This window comes from Panthera uncia (assembly GCF_023721935.1).
Source record: "Panthera uncia isolate 11264 chromosome A3 unlocalized genomic scaffold, Puncia_PCG_1.0 HiC_scaffold_11, whole genome shotgun sequence".
Taxonomy (NCBI): Eukaryota; Metazoa; Chordata; class Mammalia; order Carnivora; family Felidae; genus Panthera; species Panthera uncia.
In genome coordinates this window covers 15,870,824-15,887,846 of record NW_026057578.1, presented here as the reverse complement: position 1 = coordinate 15,887,846, position 17,023 = coordinate 15,870,824, and the positions used below count along the sequence as shown (strand labels likewise).

The 17,023-nt window shown below is 46.5% G+C and overlaps 1 protein-coding gene across 1 annotated transcript in view; it reads left to right on the top strand.

The window, feature by feature from the left end:
* The window catches only part of PKIG (cAMP-dependent protein kinase inhibitor gamma), a 409,002-nt gene that overhangs the window by 254,581 nt on the left and 137,398 nt on the right, over nt 1-17,023 (top strand). The gene's annotated exons all lie outside the window — the stretch shown is intronic.

The window sequence follows — 17,023 nt, the reverse complement described above, 5'->3', positions numbered from 1 at the left end:
ACCATGACCTCTATTACACATATGACTATATTTTAAAAGAGCTTTTGAGATGAGATAATGGCAATAGTAGTAACGAGGAGGAGGAGGATGGAAATATACATTTAAAACATTTTTTTTGAAATGGTAATAATGGCAATAAATTTTTTGAGCACTCAGATGTGAATTCCAAAGTTCAACCCAGTGGAGACAACTTATATTCTAACCTGGGCTGCCAGATCCACTCATTGTGTGGACCTCACAATAATGAGCCACCTCTGCTGGATTACAGATGGAGTGGAAGACTCGAATATTTACAGGACCAGCTGGGCTATGTTGGTGAGTGAGGCGGGCCTGGGTGTAGTGCAACAGGGGGTGGTGGGGACTATGGCAAAATGGGAATGGAATGCACACAGTGACTGGGAGCAGCCATCCCTCAACTCTGGGCACGTGAAACTGAGGGCCCAGTAACGGCAGACCTTCCAAGAGAAGCCGGACATCCACCATTCACAGCAACAAATTTAGTGAAAACAAAACAAAAGCACCAGGTGCATGAAACAAAACTTATCTATGGGTCAAACCCAGTTCCCTGCCCACTATGCCCATGTGCTGTTAAAAAAAGTCACTATTTGAAATTATGGCATACTCATACAATGGGACAGAATACGGCAATGAGAATGAATGAGCCCTAGCCATAAAAATTATGGATGAATCTCAAACATAATTCAGACACAAACGAACACCCCCTGTACATTCCAATTCCTTTTTTTTTTTTATTAAAAAATGTGTAATGTTGGGGCACCTGGGTGGCTCAGTCGGTTAAGCGTCCGACTTTGGCTCAGGTCATGATCTCACAGCTTGTGAGTTCGAGCCCCACATCGGGCTCCATGCTGACAGCTCAGAGCCTGGAGCCTGCTTCGGATTCTGTGTCTCCCTCTCTCTCTGTCCCTCCCCTGCTCACATGCTCTCTCTCTCTCTCAAAAATAAATAAACATTAAAAAAATGTTTAATGTTTATTTATTTTTTTGGGGGGGGGGAGGGGCAGGGAGAGAGGAAGAGAAAGAATCCAAAGCAGGCTCCAGGCTCTGAGCTGTCAGCACGGAGCCCGATGCGGGGCTCGAACTCATGAACCATGGGATCATGACCTGAGCTGAAGTCGGACGCTTAACCGCCTGAGCCACCCAGGCACTCCTGTACATTCCAATTTCTATAAAGTTCAACAACAGAGCAAATTCATGGAGGCTGTTAGGAGTCAGGACTGTGGTTACTCTTGTCAAGGGTAGTGAGCAGCCGAAAGCACAAGCGGGGCTTCTAGGGGGCTGGCCGGGTTCCAGTCCTTCATCTGGGCGCCAGTGACAAGGTGGTGATGGTGCTCTCTTTGTGATGATTATTGAGCTAACGTGGGCTTTGTGCATTTTAAAAACGTGTATTTTTTATTTTTTTTAATGTTTTTTTTTTTTTTTGAGACAGAGAGACAGAGCATGAATGGGGGAGGGGCAGAGAGAGAGGGAGACACAGAATTGGAAGCAGGCTCCAGGCTCTGAGCTGTCAGCCCAGAGCCCGACGCAGGGCTTGAACTCACGAACCGTGAGATCACGACCTGAGCCGAAGTCGGACGCTCAACCGACTGAGCCACCCAGGCGCCCCAAAACGTGTATTTTTTAAATGACATAAAAATTTCAAAGCACACATGCACACAGATTGTTACCATTTGGAAATACTTGTCTGGATGGAGCAGGATTGCATTTTGATATGAAGGAAACCAAATGCTGGAATAGTTGGATTTGGGAGGCTGGCTTCCCTGGATTTGGGAGGCCTGCAGGAGGTGTCTGCTGGCTCTTTGATGGATAAACGCAAATAAAGCAATCGTCAGGTGTGCCCTGTCTTGAAATTAAGGTGTTTAATAAGACGCCTTTGTTTTTCTCAATGATTGCTTTGTATATCCGTGCTGAGAATCATGTCTGTTTCGTTCGTCTGGTTTACCCAAGTTCTCAGGTGTTTGAAGTTATAAAAATAACTTTGTACACATTTTACATATCAGGCTTTCATGGGAAGCTTAAGGTTCTAAAATGCTGCCTCTCAGAAGCAGGCTCCACAAGGCAGGATGGCTTCGGGGGTGATTCACCCACGGGGATGGGTGGCCCGGGAGTGGCGGCACTTGAGGACGGAGGGAGCACGCAGGAGTCACCGCAGCCATTTCTCCAAGGGCGTGTCTCCATTTACAAAGGGCCTTTTCATCTTTCGTCATCCCTTCAGCAAACATGTCCAAGTGCCCACTCTGTGCCAGGTTACAGGGTGTAACGTTCGTCCAATAATCACAAAGACGGAGCTACCAACAGTGGCAACAGTCGTGAGAGCACGGGCCGGAGACCCTTGCTGGTCTCTGCCCTGCCCCCAAGCCACCCAAACCCGCCCCTTCTCACAACCCCACTTGGCCACCCTGGCCTGGTCTTCACCATCCCCAACTCTGCAGTCGCCACCTCGCTGCTCTCCCTGCCCCACTCGGACCCCTAAATCCATTCCCCACAGTGTTTTTTTATAAAGAACAAATCAGAAGACCTCACCTCTACCCTACCCCCAACTCGAGAATTATACCCACACCCACGCCGTACAGAGTGACACATCTCCTCCCCACCAGCCCTGTGTGGGCCCTGATCACCTCGGCTCTCCTCTCTGCCTCCCTCCAGGCATGCGGATCCTGCCTCAGGGCCTTTGCACTTGCCCTTCCCTCTGCCTGGATTCCTCTTCTCCCCCATCTTTAAACGGCTACTGTTTCTCATGATTCAAATGTTGCCACAAATGTCACCCACCCCCAAGCAACTGGCAACATAGGAGACTCTTTGGCTGGGTGTTGTGTACTGCCTGAATTTTGTACCATGTGCCTGTTCAAATAAATTGTTAGTTCAAATCCAAGTGTCTCCTTGGAGAGGCTTTTCTGGAAAACAATCTTCCCCGCTAGAATCTTCCCTTATGAAGTACTAATTGCCTTGGCTTTTTTGTTTGTTTTGTTCTGTTTTTAATCTCTTTTTAGTTTATTGTCTATTTCCCCTTCATGAGAACATGGACTTTACCTTGTCTTACCTGCTATCCACTATAGTCCTGGCCCATAGTAGGTGCTCAATAAATATTTATTGAATAAGTGACCAAAAGAAGGGAGGCTGGGAGGGAAGGAAGGATGCCTGAGACAGTAATGGAGATTTAACCCGACAGAGCTGGGGGTGGGAGGCTTGGGCTTAGCTCCAAGCAAGGGGAACGGTTGGCAGTCAGAGGGCTTCGAGAAAGCTGGGCTGATGGGACTGGAGACGAGAAGGCCAGGGTGTAAGGCAGGCAAGATACCCATTTTACAGATCAGGAATCGGAGACTCAGCAAGGGTAAGAGACTTAACCAAGTCATCCAGTAGGCAAGGGTCTGGGTTTAGAATTCAGGTCCCAACTCAAGGTCAAATAAAACCTCACAGTGATTGAACATGTGTATGTACTAACGTATGAGATGGGTAGTATTATCATTTCCGCATTTGACTAATGAAGAAACTGAAGCACAGAGAGATTGAGCAACTTGCCCTAGGCCATCCAGCTTGGCAGTAGCCAAGCCTAAGGCCTTTCCCTGGCTCCCAGTGGTTCCCAGTTTCCACCTCCCGATTCTCCCACAGCCTCTGGCCTCACACAAAGTTCCAGTCTGGACACGGAGGGGCTGTGAGTTTAAACACTGACCCTCTCTGGAGCTTGGGGCAACGCCAGAAACCTTCCAGGACGTGGGTTCCCCTAACTCCAAACCAAAAGACAGTACAACTAGCCCTACCTTTAGGGCTGCTGGGAGAAAAAAAGTGATAAAAAATAATTATAGGACTAGTAAGTGATAAAAATAATTGTAGGGCTCCTGGCAAACAGCCTGAGCTATAGAGATACTGACTAACGACAGCAGGAATTTATGGCCCTGTGGGCCCAGTCTTTTAGAGGCTGGGGTGATAGGAGCCGGGGTCATGAGTGGGGTCATAGGCAGAAAACTCCCAGCAGCCCCTTCCTATCCTAGCAGCCCCGGCAGGGAAGCAGAGGAAGCAGAGCTGAGCGCTCAAGAGCACAACCTCTGAAGCCAACACGTCGCAAGCTAGCTGTCAACTCTCCTCTGCCTCAGTTTCTCTAACCCGCAAAAGTGTCCAGCGGCGGCACCTGGCACCCAGGGCTGTGAGGAGCACTAACTGAGGAAACTACTAGAAGGGCACCGATACAGCGCAATTGCTAAGTGATCCTTCTCAGAAAATGCTCCGCACACGCGCACTACACCTGCTTGCGGTTTTACAGTCTGGTTTTTAAATAGACCCAACAAGATATTGTAGGCAGCTTTCCACGTCTGCAAGCTCGTTTCTGAAAGTAAGGTTTTAAGGGCTGAGCAGCTCACTCACTCTAGAGCCCCCTCCTCGCTGCGGATCCACACTGCGCCCTCTAGAGGCTGTTTATTTTCTGCCTGTGTCTGTCCTAAGAGCTTTCTGCAGATCCCTAAGGCAATCCTAAGGCATTGAAACCAGGGCTCACGGACAGCAAGGCACTCAACCGGGGTCTCAAAGCTGGGCCGCAAAGTCTAACATTTAGACTCCAGAGGCAGAACTCAAGACTGAGAAGCGCTGAGAAATTCAAAAGGGTTTAGAGTCAGGGGGACATGACTTTGAATTCCCGTTCTGCCAGTACTTACTGTCATCTTGGGTCAGCGCCTTAATCTCCAAAACATCAGTTTTCTCATCTGTAAAACGGGACTGCTGATAGCCATCACACAGCGTTGCCACAGAGACTGCTCCAATCTGGCAAATAGCTGCTGTTTCTGGAACGGTAATGCGTGTGGGGCTCCGTGTTAGGTGCTTTTCAGACAGTATTTCATTTAACTAATAAGCACAGGCAAAGCACCTTGCAGGCAAACAGCAATGTTGGCTCTCCTTGAATGAGCATTTCATAAGGGCAGGGGCTATGGCTGTTTTGCTCCCTGTGTGACTTCAAGGTCGAAAACAGTGCCAGGTGCACAGTAGATACTCAACAAAAATTGTTGAATGAATAAAGGACTCGAATGTAGCCGAGATCAGTGACAAAAGGGCTCTGTTACTTACTGGGTAGGTGTAAAGACTCAAGCCTCTACACCTCTGAACTTCAGTTTTCTCCTGGGTCTAATGGGTACAATGACACTGGCAGCATTTATTGAGCACCAACTGTGTGCTGGGCCCTGTTCTAAGTGGCTTATATCTCCAAGTGGTAATACCCCCTTTAAACCTTACAACACTCTTTGAGGTACTATGATTAGCCCATATTAAAGTTAAACTAGCAGAGGCTCAGGGAGATTGTCACTTGGCTAAGGTCTCATGAATAGAAGAGGTGGAGCTGGAATTCAAATCCCCAAGGCCTCTGATGCACCTGCAGAGTGCACCTGCTGAACACTTCTATAGTGCCTTTCTTTATTATTATTATTATTATTATTTTATTAAAAATTTTTAAGTTTATTTATTTATTTTGAGAAAGAGAGAGAGCAAGCAGGGGATGGGCAGAGAGAGAGGGAGAGAGAGGATCCCAAGCAGGCTCCACGCTGTCAGCACGGAGCCCGATGCAGGGCTCAAATTCATGAACCATGAGATCATGACGAGAGCCAAAACCAAGAGTTGGATGCTTAAATGACTGAGTCACCCAGGTGCCCCTATAGTGCCTTTCTAAGAGTGACCCTTCCCCCCCCCCAGCAGCAGTAGAAAGAGTAAATACACGGAGGTATATTCGTAGAGGGGAAATACTACACAGTAATGAAAAAGAGTAAATTACCAGTAACTGCAACAACGTGAGGGAATCGTACAAGTACGTCGAAAGGAGCCAGCTGCGAAAGATACTAGAGTTGCCAGATAAAATACAAGATATTCAGGTGAATTTTCATTCCAGGTAAACAATTAATTTTTTTTAGCATAAATATTTCCCAGGGGAAATTCCAACTTAATTGGCATTCTGGATTTTTATGTGCTAAACGTGGCAACTCTAAATATTATGTATGTGTGATTCCACTTACACGAAGTTCAAAAGCAAGCAAAAGGAATAAATGGTGCTAGAAGTTAGGATAGCAGTTGCCAGGGGTGGAGTAAGTAGAAAAGTTGTAAGACAAGTTATGTATCAAGGCACCTGGGAGGCTCAGTTGGTTGAGTGTCCTGCTCTTGATTTCGGCTCAGGTCATGATCCCACAATTTCTCTCTCTGCCCCTCTCCTGCTCATGCTCTCTTTCAAAATAAATAAATAGACTTAAAACAAAAAAGCTTTTTAAAAAAAGCGCTGTATATCTTGATCTGGACGGGAGGTTACCTGTGTATACACACTTGTAACAATTCACCAAGCTGTATACTTAATATTTGTACATTTTACAAGTTTTGTGAATTGTGACTCCTTAAAAAAAAAGGTTTAAAAATTTTAAAGAGCAGTACACCCTATTTAAACAATCTTTAGTAAGAGTATCTGATGGGGTGCTCAAAAGGGTAAAATGAGATAATATCTTAGCACGTTTTAGGAGCTCATATTAAGAACTCAATGAATGGAAGCCACTGTTAAAAGTGACAACATTCATGTTATTATCACCCCCTTTTGTGATTTTCTCTATTGCAGATTGATTGGAGTGCCCTCAAGTGTCTACATTTTGTCATAGCGCCTCAGTTACTGCAAAGAATACCCTTTACCCAAGTTTGGAGTCTCAATTCTGAAGGGCAGTGCTTTGCTTTTGCTCCAGAAAGCAGAAGAAAGTACCCAAATTCACATCAGACCAAGGCTCCCAAGTCCAACTCTAGCCCTGCCCGTGGTAGTCCCCTGAAGTTTGTGAGAAGACAGGCAGAAGGGGACGCACAGGGCCCTATATTTCACTGTCCGAGCACAATTGCAAACATCTTGTTCCCAGGAACTCACATGATCATATTTGAAAGCAGCATTGGACAGGCTACACAAGCTTTCATGTCAACAATCACGGCCGCTTCCATGTGGGTGCTTTCAGTGGGTGCTTCCTATGTGCCAGATACCGTGCAAGGAAGGAGATATATGTCCATTTTCCCCCCTTTTAATCCTTAAAATGACCTGTGAGGCACAGATTGTTTGTAGCCTGCTTTTTTCCTCTTAAGAGTATGCCTTGGGCATCTTTCCATGTCAATAAATATAGCTGTGGCGGTAGGTACTTGATTCAAAGGCTGAGAAACTTAAACAGTCAGCAGCCACTGCCCAGGTAAAGATCAATAATAGTTAACATTTATTGAGTGCTTTATTACACACCAGGCCCTACGCTAATTGTTTAACACGAACTATCTTTCATTTGATCCTAGAGCAATCTGGAGGTAGCTGCTAGTATTATTCAGATGAGGAATCTGAAGCTCAAAGAAGTAAAGGAACCATCCAAGGTCAGACAGCTGGTGTAAACGGCAGAGCTGGGATTCAAACCCAGGTGGGTCTGATTCTGGTGCTGGGCTCTCCACCAGCATATGGGAAGGACAATATGGGGGAGAACACAAGGGAAGGTCCCAGAGTGGAGAAAGGAGCCACTGACAAATCCTGAAGGCAGAAAGGCAGTGTAGACCGAGGCCGGGGGAGAGGCAATTTCTGAAAAGCCCTAGATCACCATGGAAGGGATGGAAGGCTTCCTGGAGGTGATATCATTTCGACTGACTCTATGTCTCCAGCCAAGAAAGGAGGGCTTTTAATAACTCCCAGCCCTTGAGTGGTTTCACATCAGACACACATGGCTTCACATACTAATTATGCCACTCTCTAGTTGAAACACACACACACACACACACACAATATTGAGGTATCATTGATGTACAATAAGCAACTCCTATTTAAACTGCATGATTTGCGCCACCTAGGCGGCTTAGTCGGTTAAACATCTGACTTTTGATTTTGGCTCAGGTCATGATCCCATGATTCGTGGGTTCAATCCCCACGATGGGCTCCGTGCTGACAGTGCAGAGCCTCCTTGCTCTGCACTCCTTGCAGGGCCCGTGCTGACAGTGCAGAGGGATTCTCTCTGGGTTCTTTCTCTCCCTTTCTCTCTCCCTCTCTTTCTGCCCTCCCTCCCCCTCAAAATAAACATTGAAAAATTGCATGATTTGATGAATTTTGACATATGTACATACCCATGAACCTACCACCACAATCAAGATGATGAATATCTCCATCACCCCGAAAGCTTTCCGGGGCCCCTGTGTAAGCTATCTCCTCCTAACCACACACACCCCACTCCCAACCCCATGCCACCATGGTAACCATGGAGTACTTTATTTTCACTCTAGATCACTTTAAATTTTCTGCAATTTTATAGAAATGGAATCATACAACGTGTACTCTTTTCATCTGGCTTCCTTCATTGGGCATCATTATTTTGAGATTCACCCAGGTTGTTACACACATCCATAGTTTGTTCCTCTTCATTGTTCTTTTTACTTATTATATGCATATCAGTTCGTTTATCACATTTCCCTGGGAAAGAACATTGTTTTCCCCAGTTTGGGGCCATTACAGATAAAGCTGCTAAGAACATTCAGGCGCACGTCTCTGAGTGACAGATGCTCTTGTCACCGGAAGGCAGGTGCCAGGGAGTGTCATTGCTGAGTCATGTAAGTGTATGTTTAACTTCTTCAGAAGCCGCTGCAAACCATTCTCCAAAGTAGCTGTGCTGTCCTGTGTCCCCACCAGCAGCGTAAAGAGTCTCAGTTGCCAGGGGGAGTCTTCTCCATCTTAGCCATCGTAGCTAGATGCCCTAGTGTTTCTCAACCTGCAGACCCCACTGGTGGCCCCTCAGCCTTTCTGGAGCCCAGTTTCTTCATCTGTAAAATGGAGGGAATCGTAACAGCGTCGAAAGGCAGTGAAGCTGGCACATAGGCAACACAGCACAGGGACTAGCAGACCGTCCGTGTTTCCTAAAAGCTGGCCATTTTATTAGTTGGCCCCCGGCCATCCCATGGTCTGGGGCCTTACCCCAGGACACACCTTCAAACTGGGTGGTAAAAGCTGCCTCCTTTGCATGGAGTCCATGCTCCCAGCCCGGAGGAAAAACGAGAGCAGCAGGGAAGGTTCCAGGCACCATGCTGGTGCTGTGCATGGCTGAGCCTTATAAAGCCTCAAGGTGAGTGGTTGTTTTTTTCTTTTTCTAACTTTACATACGACAAAACTGAGGTGTGGTAACCAGTCGCTGGCCAAGGTCGCACAGCACTTAAGTGACTGCTGGGATTTGAACCTCGGTCAGTCTGCTTTGGGGGCTAGAAGAATCGCTAATGGCATGCCTGGCCAGCAAAATGGCCCAGTCACAAAAGTACCTCCTGAGGCTCAGGGCCATCGTTAGCCAGGTTCTCTGGAAACAGAGTCTGAGGCAGGGACTGAGTGTGTGTGATTTATTTTTTTTTTAATTTTGTAAATGTTTATTTATTTTTGAGAGAGAGAGACAGAGCATGAACAGGGGAGGGGCAGAGAGAGAAGGAGACACGGAATCTGAAGCAGGCTCTAGGCTCTGAGCTGTTGGCACAGCTCACAAGCAGCAAGATCATGACCTGAGCTAAGTCGGACACTTAACTGACTGAGCCACTCAGACACCCCAAGTACATGTGATTTATTAACGGGGGAAACTGTAAGAGAAGGAGGAACTCAGGATAGGAAGGAACCGAGCAAAGTCGTGCTCTCACATAAAGTCCTGTGAGGCGGCTGGCCTGTTGTACGTCTGGACGTCTGTCCGTTGGCTGTGAACCACTCTGTGGGTGACGAGGGTGACCTCTTGGGTGAGGTGACTTCTGAGGTCATAGTGCTCAGGAGGAGACAAAGTAAGCCATTAGACACCAACAACTGAAGCATCTAGGAGGATGGGGGTGCTGGCCCCATAAAGGAAGGGCTCCAGAGGTTCCCAGAGGCACCCACACACTTCTAATGAACCAAACTCCAGAGCGTTCTGGAACATTCACTTCCAGGCTTGTTTTGGAGAACTGTCCACCTTGCTGTAAGCAGCATGTTGAACAAACCCGACCTGTGACATAATCAAAACACACCTTTATTTTTGTCTCCCAATGTCCCTTTTAAGATTAATTCAGTGAAGCGACATTTTCTTTGCCACTAGGTGACAATTCATCCCCCATTACTTTTCTGCTCATTCTCAAGACACAGACAATTCTATAATCACTCTAGGTCACAAACACAGTAGTGATTTAGAAATTAGAATGTCCAGTAAAGCTACGAATCAAAACTCCCAGCTTGATTTGGGGTTAAAGCTTCTCCCCTCAGCCAGCTTGGCCCTTCTTCGGGCTGGCAGCCTACCCACAGTGGGGGGAAGGCGGGGAAGGTGGCTCCTCTCTTTCTCATCCCCTTCCCCACAGGTGGGGCTGAGGGGGCTGGGGAGAGAAGGTGAGGGGAGAGGATGGCTCTCACTTGACCTGCCACCATCTTGGCTGGCTTTGAGCTCTCTGGGTCTAAGAGACATTTTAAGCTGCCCCTTTTCTGTCATGGGATGCTGTTGTGGGCTCATGGGGATGGCCCAATGCTACAGCCCCTTCTCACCCTTGACCTTGATGCATGCACCTCTCTTCCTAGGGGTCCCTAGCAACTCCTTTCTCAGCCCTAGGAACCTGACATCCAACCCTAGCTTTTCGGTGCTACTACTTCTCTGTGCTTCCACAAGGCCCTAGGAGACAGGACCCAAGCTGACCCTGTGCTCATGCTGGTCCATGAGGAATACTTGGAGAACCTGGGAGCGTGGGCTGACCTCAGCACCTCCACACTCTCCAGCTCCTTCACCAGTGCAGCTGGGCAGCCCATTTCTCCCAACCTCTAGATGTCCCTGCCCACATCAGACCCCTGGGTCCCCACACAGGGGCCACATATTAAGCTCTTCAAATTGTACCCCCCTCAAGAGCCCCCATCACTCAATTCCACTCTTCTAAGAAGATGGCCACCAAAGGGTCGTTGTCCTCTCTCCCTGCCACAGGAGAACCATGAGTGGGTGTCGGGGCGATAATACATATCAGGGTTTTAAGTGGTCATGGCCAAACTTAGCAGTTGTGGGCTTTGGACTGTGCTCTTGAAAAGTTATCGATGGCTGTCACAACAGAGCATTTGAGCTACAGTGTACAAGTTACATCCACCTCCCTGGGCCTCTGTTTTCTCCTATCTTCATGAAGGTGACAATACCTACCCACAGTGTTGTTATGGGGACTGAGTGACATAGTTAATTTATAGTGTTGCCAGTATTAGGGGCACCTGGGTGGCTCAATCTGTTTAGCTTCTGACTTCGGCTCAGGTCATGATCCCACGCTTCATGGGTTCGAGCCCTGCATCGGGCTCTGTGCTGATGGCTCAGTCTGGAGCCTGTGGATTCTCTCTCCCTTTCTCTGCCCCTCCCCTGCTCATGCTCTCTCTCTCTCTCTCTCTCAAAAATAAAAACATAGGGGCGCCTGGGTGGCTCAGTCGGTTAGGCGGCCGACTTTGGCTCAGGTCATGATCTCACGGTCCGTGAGTTCGAGCCCCTCGTCGGGCTCTGTGCTGACAGCTCAGAGCCTGGAGCCTGTTTCAGATTCTGTGTCTCCCTCTCTCTGACCCTCCCCCGTTCATGCTCTGTCTCTCTCTGTCTCAAAAATAAATAAACGTTAAAAAAAATTAAAAAAAAATAAAATAAAATAAAAACATAAAAAAATTTATAGTGTTGACAGAACTGACTCTCTAGGATCTCACAGTCACAGACCTCCAACTCCGTCTCTGGGTGACTGCTGACAAGTGATTTTCCTCTCTTGGCCTCAGTTTTCCCACCTGTCCAATGGTACTCATAAGAGCCCCTATGTGATAGCATCTCCACAAGGTTGGTGGAGTGAATATATATAAAGTGCATAGCACAGTGCCTGGCATTTGGTAAGTACTCAGTACTGCTGGACGTTAATAATACAGTGGAGGGTGGACTGGGTGGACTCCTAAGCTGGTACTTGTGGGGCAGGGGATATGGAGTCTCCACTCTTGCTGGTCCCCTACCATTCCAGGCCCTGTTTTGGAAATGCTTCAGCCCAGCTGGGATCTGGGGCCCCTGGGAACAGATAGGACTGCCCGTACCTCCAAGCAGTCATGCTGACTCAGATTTAAAAATCAATGTGTGACCAGAAAAACACAGCTGGGCTCTCACCTCTTGTGGGAAATCTGCACAGCCAGCTGCACACATGTCTTTATCTCAAGCTCAGAGAGGTGGCCAGCCCTATTCTGGGCCCTGATTCCAAGATTTGTGAGCAAAAAGCCTTGCACACAGAGTAACAGAAGTCTCTGTCTCCTTGAGGCATGCCAGGCCTATGGGTCACAAGCTTCGCATGACCTCGTGGTTGGGGTCAGGCATGTCTGGTGCTTGCCAAGCCCTTGACTTCTCCCAGCCCTGGTCTGGACACTTCTCAAGCCAAGTCAGGCTCTGGACGGCTGGTTGGGCAACCCATGACCTCAGACTGGGTCAGATCCATCAGATGAGCATCTGTTGAAGAGTATGGAACATTTTGTTCTTTAGAATCCCAAGGGCCAAAGAGTATGAACCCTCCCCATCCACAATTTATGCCCCCCCGCCAACTACCATTTACTCTGGGCAAGTTCCTTTGCCTCAGTCCAATTTTCCCACCTGTCAAATGCAAACCAACAAGTACCTTTGCCTGCCAGGGTTGTTGTGAGATTCAGATAATGAGTGTCAGGGGGTGGCACACACTGGCAGGCACTTGATGGGGGAAGTTATTCGGGCAAACAGGGACGCTGGACCAGTACGTTATATATGCGGGTTTGGCGGTGGCGGGGGGGGGGGAGCATAGACTATGGAGGCAGAGTTCCTGGGTTCAAAACGAGGCTGCTGCACCACCTTCTGCATGACCACATGTGACTTCTCTGAGTCTCCATTTCTTCTCTGTAAAATGGGAATAAAAATAATAGGGTTACGAGGATGCAGTTAGATGAGATGTACTGGGAACAGTGCCTGGAATGTAATAATCACTTAATAAGCATTAACTACTTTTGATGAGTCAGACATGTTGGTAATGGTGCTGAAATCACATCAGTAAGGCTGTTTGACAGGATTAACAGGGAAGAGAACTCATATTCATTGAGTACCTACTATGTACCAGGCCATATCCATATATTCAAACATGTGTATATGGACACACACACACACACACACACACACACACACAGAGTGAGGTAGGTAGTTCTGTTTTCATCTTTTAAAAACTTTATGTTATGAAACAAATCACAGATACGGAAAATCATACAAATTAAATTTGTAGCTTGGTGATTATTTCAGGGGCAAACGCCCTCATAACCAACACCCAGGTCAAGAAATAAAACTTTGCCAGTGACCCCAGAAGCCCCTCCATGTACCCCATCTCAATCATAGCCCTCCCCCCACAAAAGTAATTAGTAGCCTGACTTTTAGAGTAATTATTTCCTTGCTTAATCATTTGAGTGTGCATCCCTAGGATACTGTAGTTCAGTTTCGCCCATTAGAAGAAACGAAGCATGTGTTTTAAGCCATAGATTCCCCTTATATCTCTTTCTTTTCCTTGAAATTTATCTGTTATGCTGCTTGACCCATAGAGTTCCTCAAAGTCTGGATTTTGTCTCTCAGATCCTCACAGTATATAGTTCAACATGGCCCTTTGACCTCTGCATTACTTGTATATTAGCAGCTGAGTCAGACCCAGTTTCCATCCCTCTGGTGTGATTATAGGTAGTCCTGGGTTCTTTTATCAAGAAGCACATACGTGGCTGGAGTTTGCTCTTTTTTGATATTACCTGCTACTGGGTACAACAGCTACATACATTAATTCATGGCAGCTGGCAAAATAGCAATATTGTATTATTTTGCCTTCCTGCATCAATTGTAGTAGTTTTATAAGAAAACGGTTTTCTTAATCTATTATTTGGTCACTCAGTTCCAAATTGGAAAGGTGGGACAAATACTTGACTCTTTTTTATTTCCATAGTTTCCAAGAATATAATTTGTTTCTCTGCCATCCTCAGAAGACGATCAGTTAGTGTGTTGGCTGAATATCATATGAACTTATTGGAACGTGTTTGATGCATTTCAATCAATTGCAATTATTAGCTTTGTTGCAGCTGAAATTGTACTATCATCAGGTTGGTTTCTAAGTCCATTTGGTAGCCTCGATGGCTTATGGCTTACAATCAATCCTAAAACTGGTTCTAGGAGATTGTCTGAGCTCAGAATCACGTGCTCTGTAAACAGTGACAGCTCAGGCATTTCTGGCCGCCTTGAGCACATACCCAATGCCCAGATTTCTTTCTCCGGAGACTGGATGAAGCTTGGAGGGCAGGATGTTTGCAGCCCTCCAAACCAAAATGCAGAGCAAGCTCCCCTCCCTCTGGTGATCTTTCTGCTCTCAAGTGGGGTGGTCATCACAAGTTAACAGACGTGTCATGATCCAATGTACCAGAACTCTGCACATGCCATTCTACTGAATCCTTCTAAGGACCCTCTGGACAATGGGAACCACCTGCCCCCCATTTTACCCATGAGCAAATGGATCTTTTGGAGGGTTGTTCAGTGTGTGTTACTTCTGAGTGTCCAGTGCAGAAAAGTCAAAGACAGAAGTTCAAATCTCAGCTCAGCCATGGATTCATCATATAAACATGGGCAATTTCTTCTTCTTCTCTGAGTCTGCTTCCCAGCCTGTAAGAACAAACAGGCAAAGTAACCTCTTAGGCAAAGTAAAATTGGGGGCTGTGCTGTCATACAGACTTAGGCCCCAAACCAGCTCTTTCATTGACTATCTTGAGCCCCTAGACAAGCGACTTTCCCTTTCTGTACAGGGGAAATGGAAAGATGTTTCCTCATCTGGACAGAGGGAAATCCTAGCTTGCTGTTCACAGGGTTGTAGTAAGGCATAATTGAAATCATACAAGCAAACTATTTAGTAGAGTGCCTGGTGTATATAATCCCTCAAAATATGAAAACTCTCTTTTTGTTAATTATCTGAGACTCTTCTAATCCTGAGATAACTTGGTTCCATGATATGTAACACCAAGAGGAACCAAAAGTAATGGCCCTCAATTGAAGGATGGGGCAGGGACTTCTGGGGCATCTCTGAATCTTGTCCCACCCTTCCCCTGCCCTTGAGACCAGGTTCTAGAACAATATTCTTCTCCTCCTGCTGGCAGTATCTGGGATTGCAACCCGGATGGTACCACCAATGGGTCCGGGGTCTGAGTGAAGGGGTTTATCCCAATGACTAGGACAGCATGGTTTGAGTGTATTTATTGGAGAGAGAGAGAGAGAGAAAGAAACAGACTGAGTGGGGGAGGGGCAAAGAGGGAGAGACACAATCTCAAGCAGGCTCCGTGCTGTCAGCACAGAGCTTGTGTGGCTCAAACTCACGAACTGTGAGATCATGACCTGAGCCAAGATCAAGAGTCCGACGCTTAACCCACTGAGCCACCACCCCTAGGACAGCATGGTTTGGATAGGATCATCCCTCGCCCTTTGGCACCAGAGCTGTCATTTGTAAAAACACTATATGCCTGGCAAGGGACAAGGTGTTTCCTCTTATGATCTTATTTAATACACTTTTTGCTCATGAGGAACCAGAGGCTTTGGAAATTTGAGTGACTTGGCTACAGTCACATAGATGGGAACAGGGTTGCCAGATGGTGGTAGGCTGGATAATGGCACCCCAAAGATATTATTGTCCTATTCTCTGGAACCTGTTAATATCTTACCTATGTGACAAAAAGAACATTGAAGATGTGATTAAGTTAATGATCTTGAGATGGGAGATAATCCTAGATTATCTGGGTGGGTCCAATGTAATCACAGGAGTCTTTATAAGAGGGAGGCAGGACACATTGTATCTGTACTCAACAATAATGTATTGTACACTTTAAAAATTGTTAAAAGTATAGATCTCATGTTAAGTGTTCTTACCACAAGAAATATTTTTAAAAATTTCAAAGAGGGGTGCATGAGGATCAGAGTCAGTAGAGATGTGCCAACAAAAAGTAAGAAGTTGAAGTGATTTCAGGAATGAGCTATGAGCTATGGAATGCAAGTAGCCTCTAGAAGCTAAAGAGGCAAAGAAATGGATTCCCTGCTAAAGTCCCCAGAGAAAATGCATCCCTGTCACCACCTTGATTTTAGACTTCCGACCTGCAGAACTGTAATCGAATAAATTTGTGTCGTTTCAAGACACTATATTTGTAGCGATTTGTTGTAACAGCAACAGGAAACCAATACATAGATGGAGGGAGAAAAATAAACCAAACACAAAAAAATCAGGGTGTCCAGTTAAATTTGAAGTTCTTATAGGTAATAAATTTTTTCATCTAAGTATATCCCAAATGTTGTACAAGACATACTTACACTTAAAAAGAAATTGTTGCTTATTGGAAATTCAAATTTAACTGAAAGTTTTGTATTTTATCCTAGAAGTGGTGGAGCCAGAGCAAGAGTCAAAACTTATGATTCCCAGGCTCCCCCACTTTCCCTAAGAATCTGGGATCTGGCAGAAACTGCCATGCTTTTGTGGCCCTCGTGGATCAGTTCCTATCTCCCTAGAGCTCCTCTTGCCCCTGGGTTGGAGGAAGGAAGAGATTGTATAAGATCATCTCTTGTGTACACATTTGGGCTCTCAGTTCTCCCAGGTCACAGAATTTCTCTCTAGTAATGGTTTTGTGTCTTTTCCCACTTGAAAGAGTGACCCAGGATCTTTGTTTCAAAGCTGTAGTTGCATAAAATATATGTTGGTGGTGGTGGTTGGGGGGGGGGGGGGTGATGGTGCTGGGGGTTTTAATGAACGGGGATGGGGCAGCAAAGCCTTTTTCAAGCTACCACTTTCTGAAGGGCTTTACGAGTCCCAAAGCAGGAAACAAACAATACTCAATAGGGATTTCAAAGCAAGAAGCATGTTACAGATGAGGAAACTGAGGCCTGAGGTAACTCAACTTCAGACCGATGTCCTCTAGGCTGGCATCTCCCCCTTTGCAGCAGCCAGTCCTGAAGCAAGAATCCTGGCATGCTAATCTAAGAGGTCTGGGTTGGAAGCCCTTTACTTCA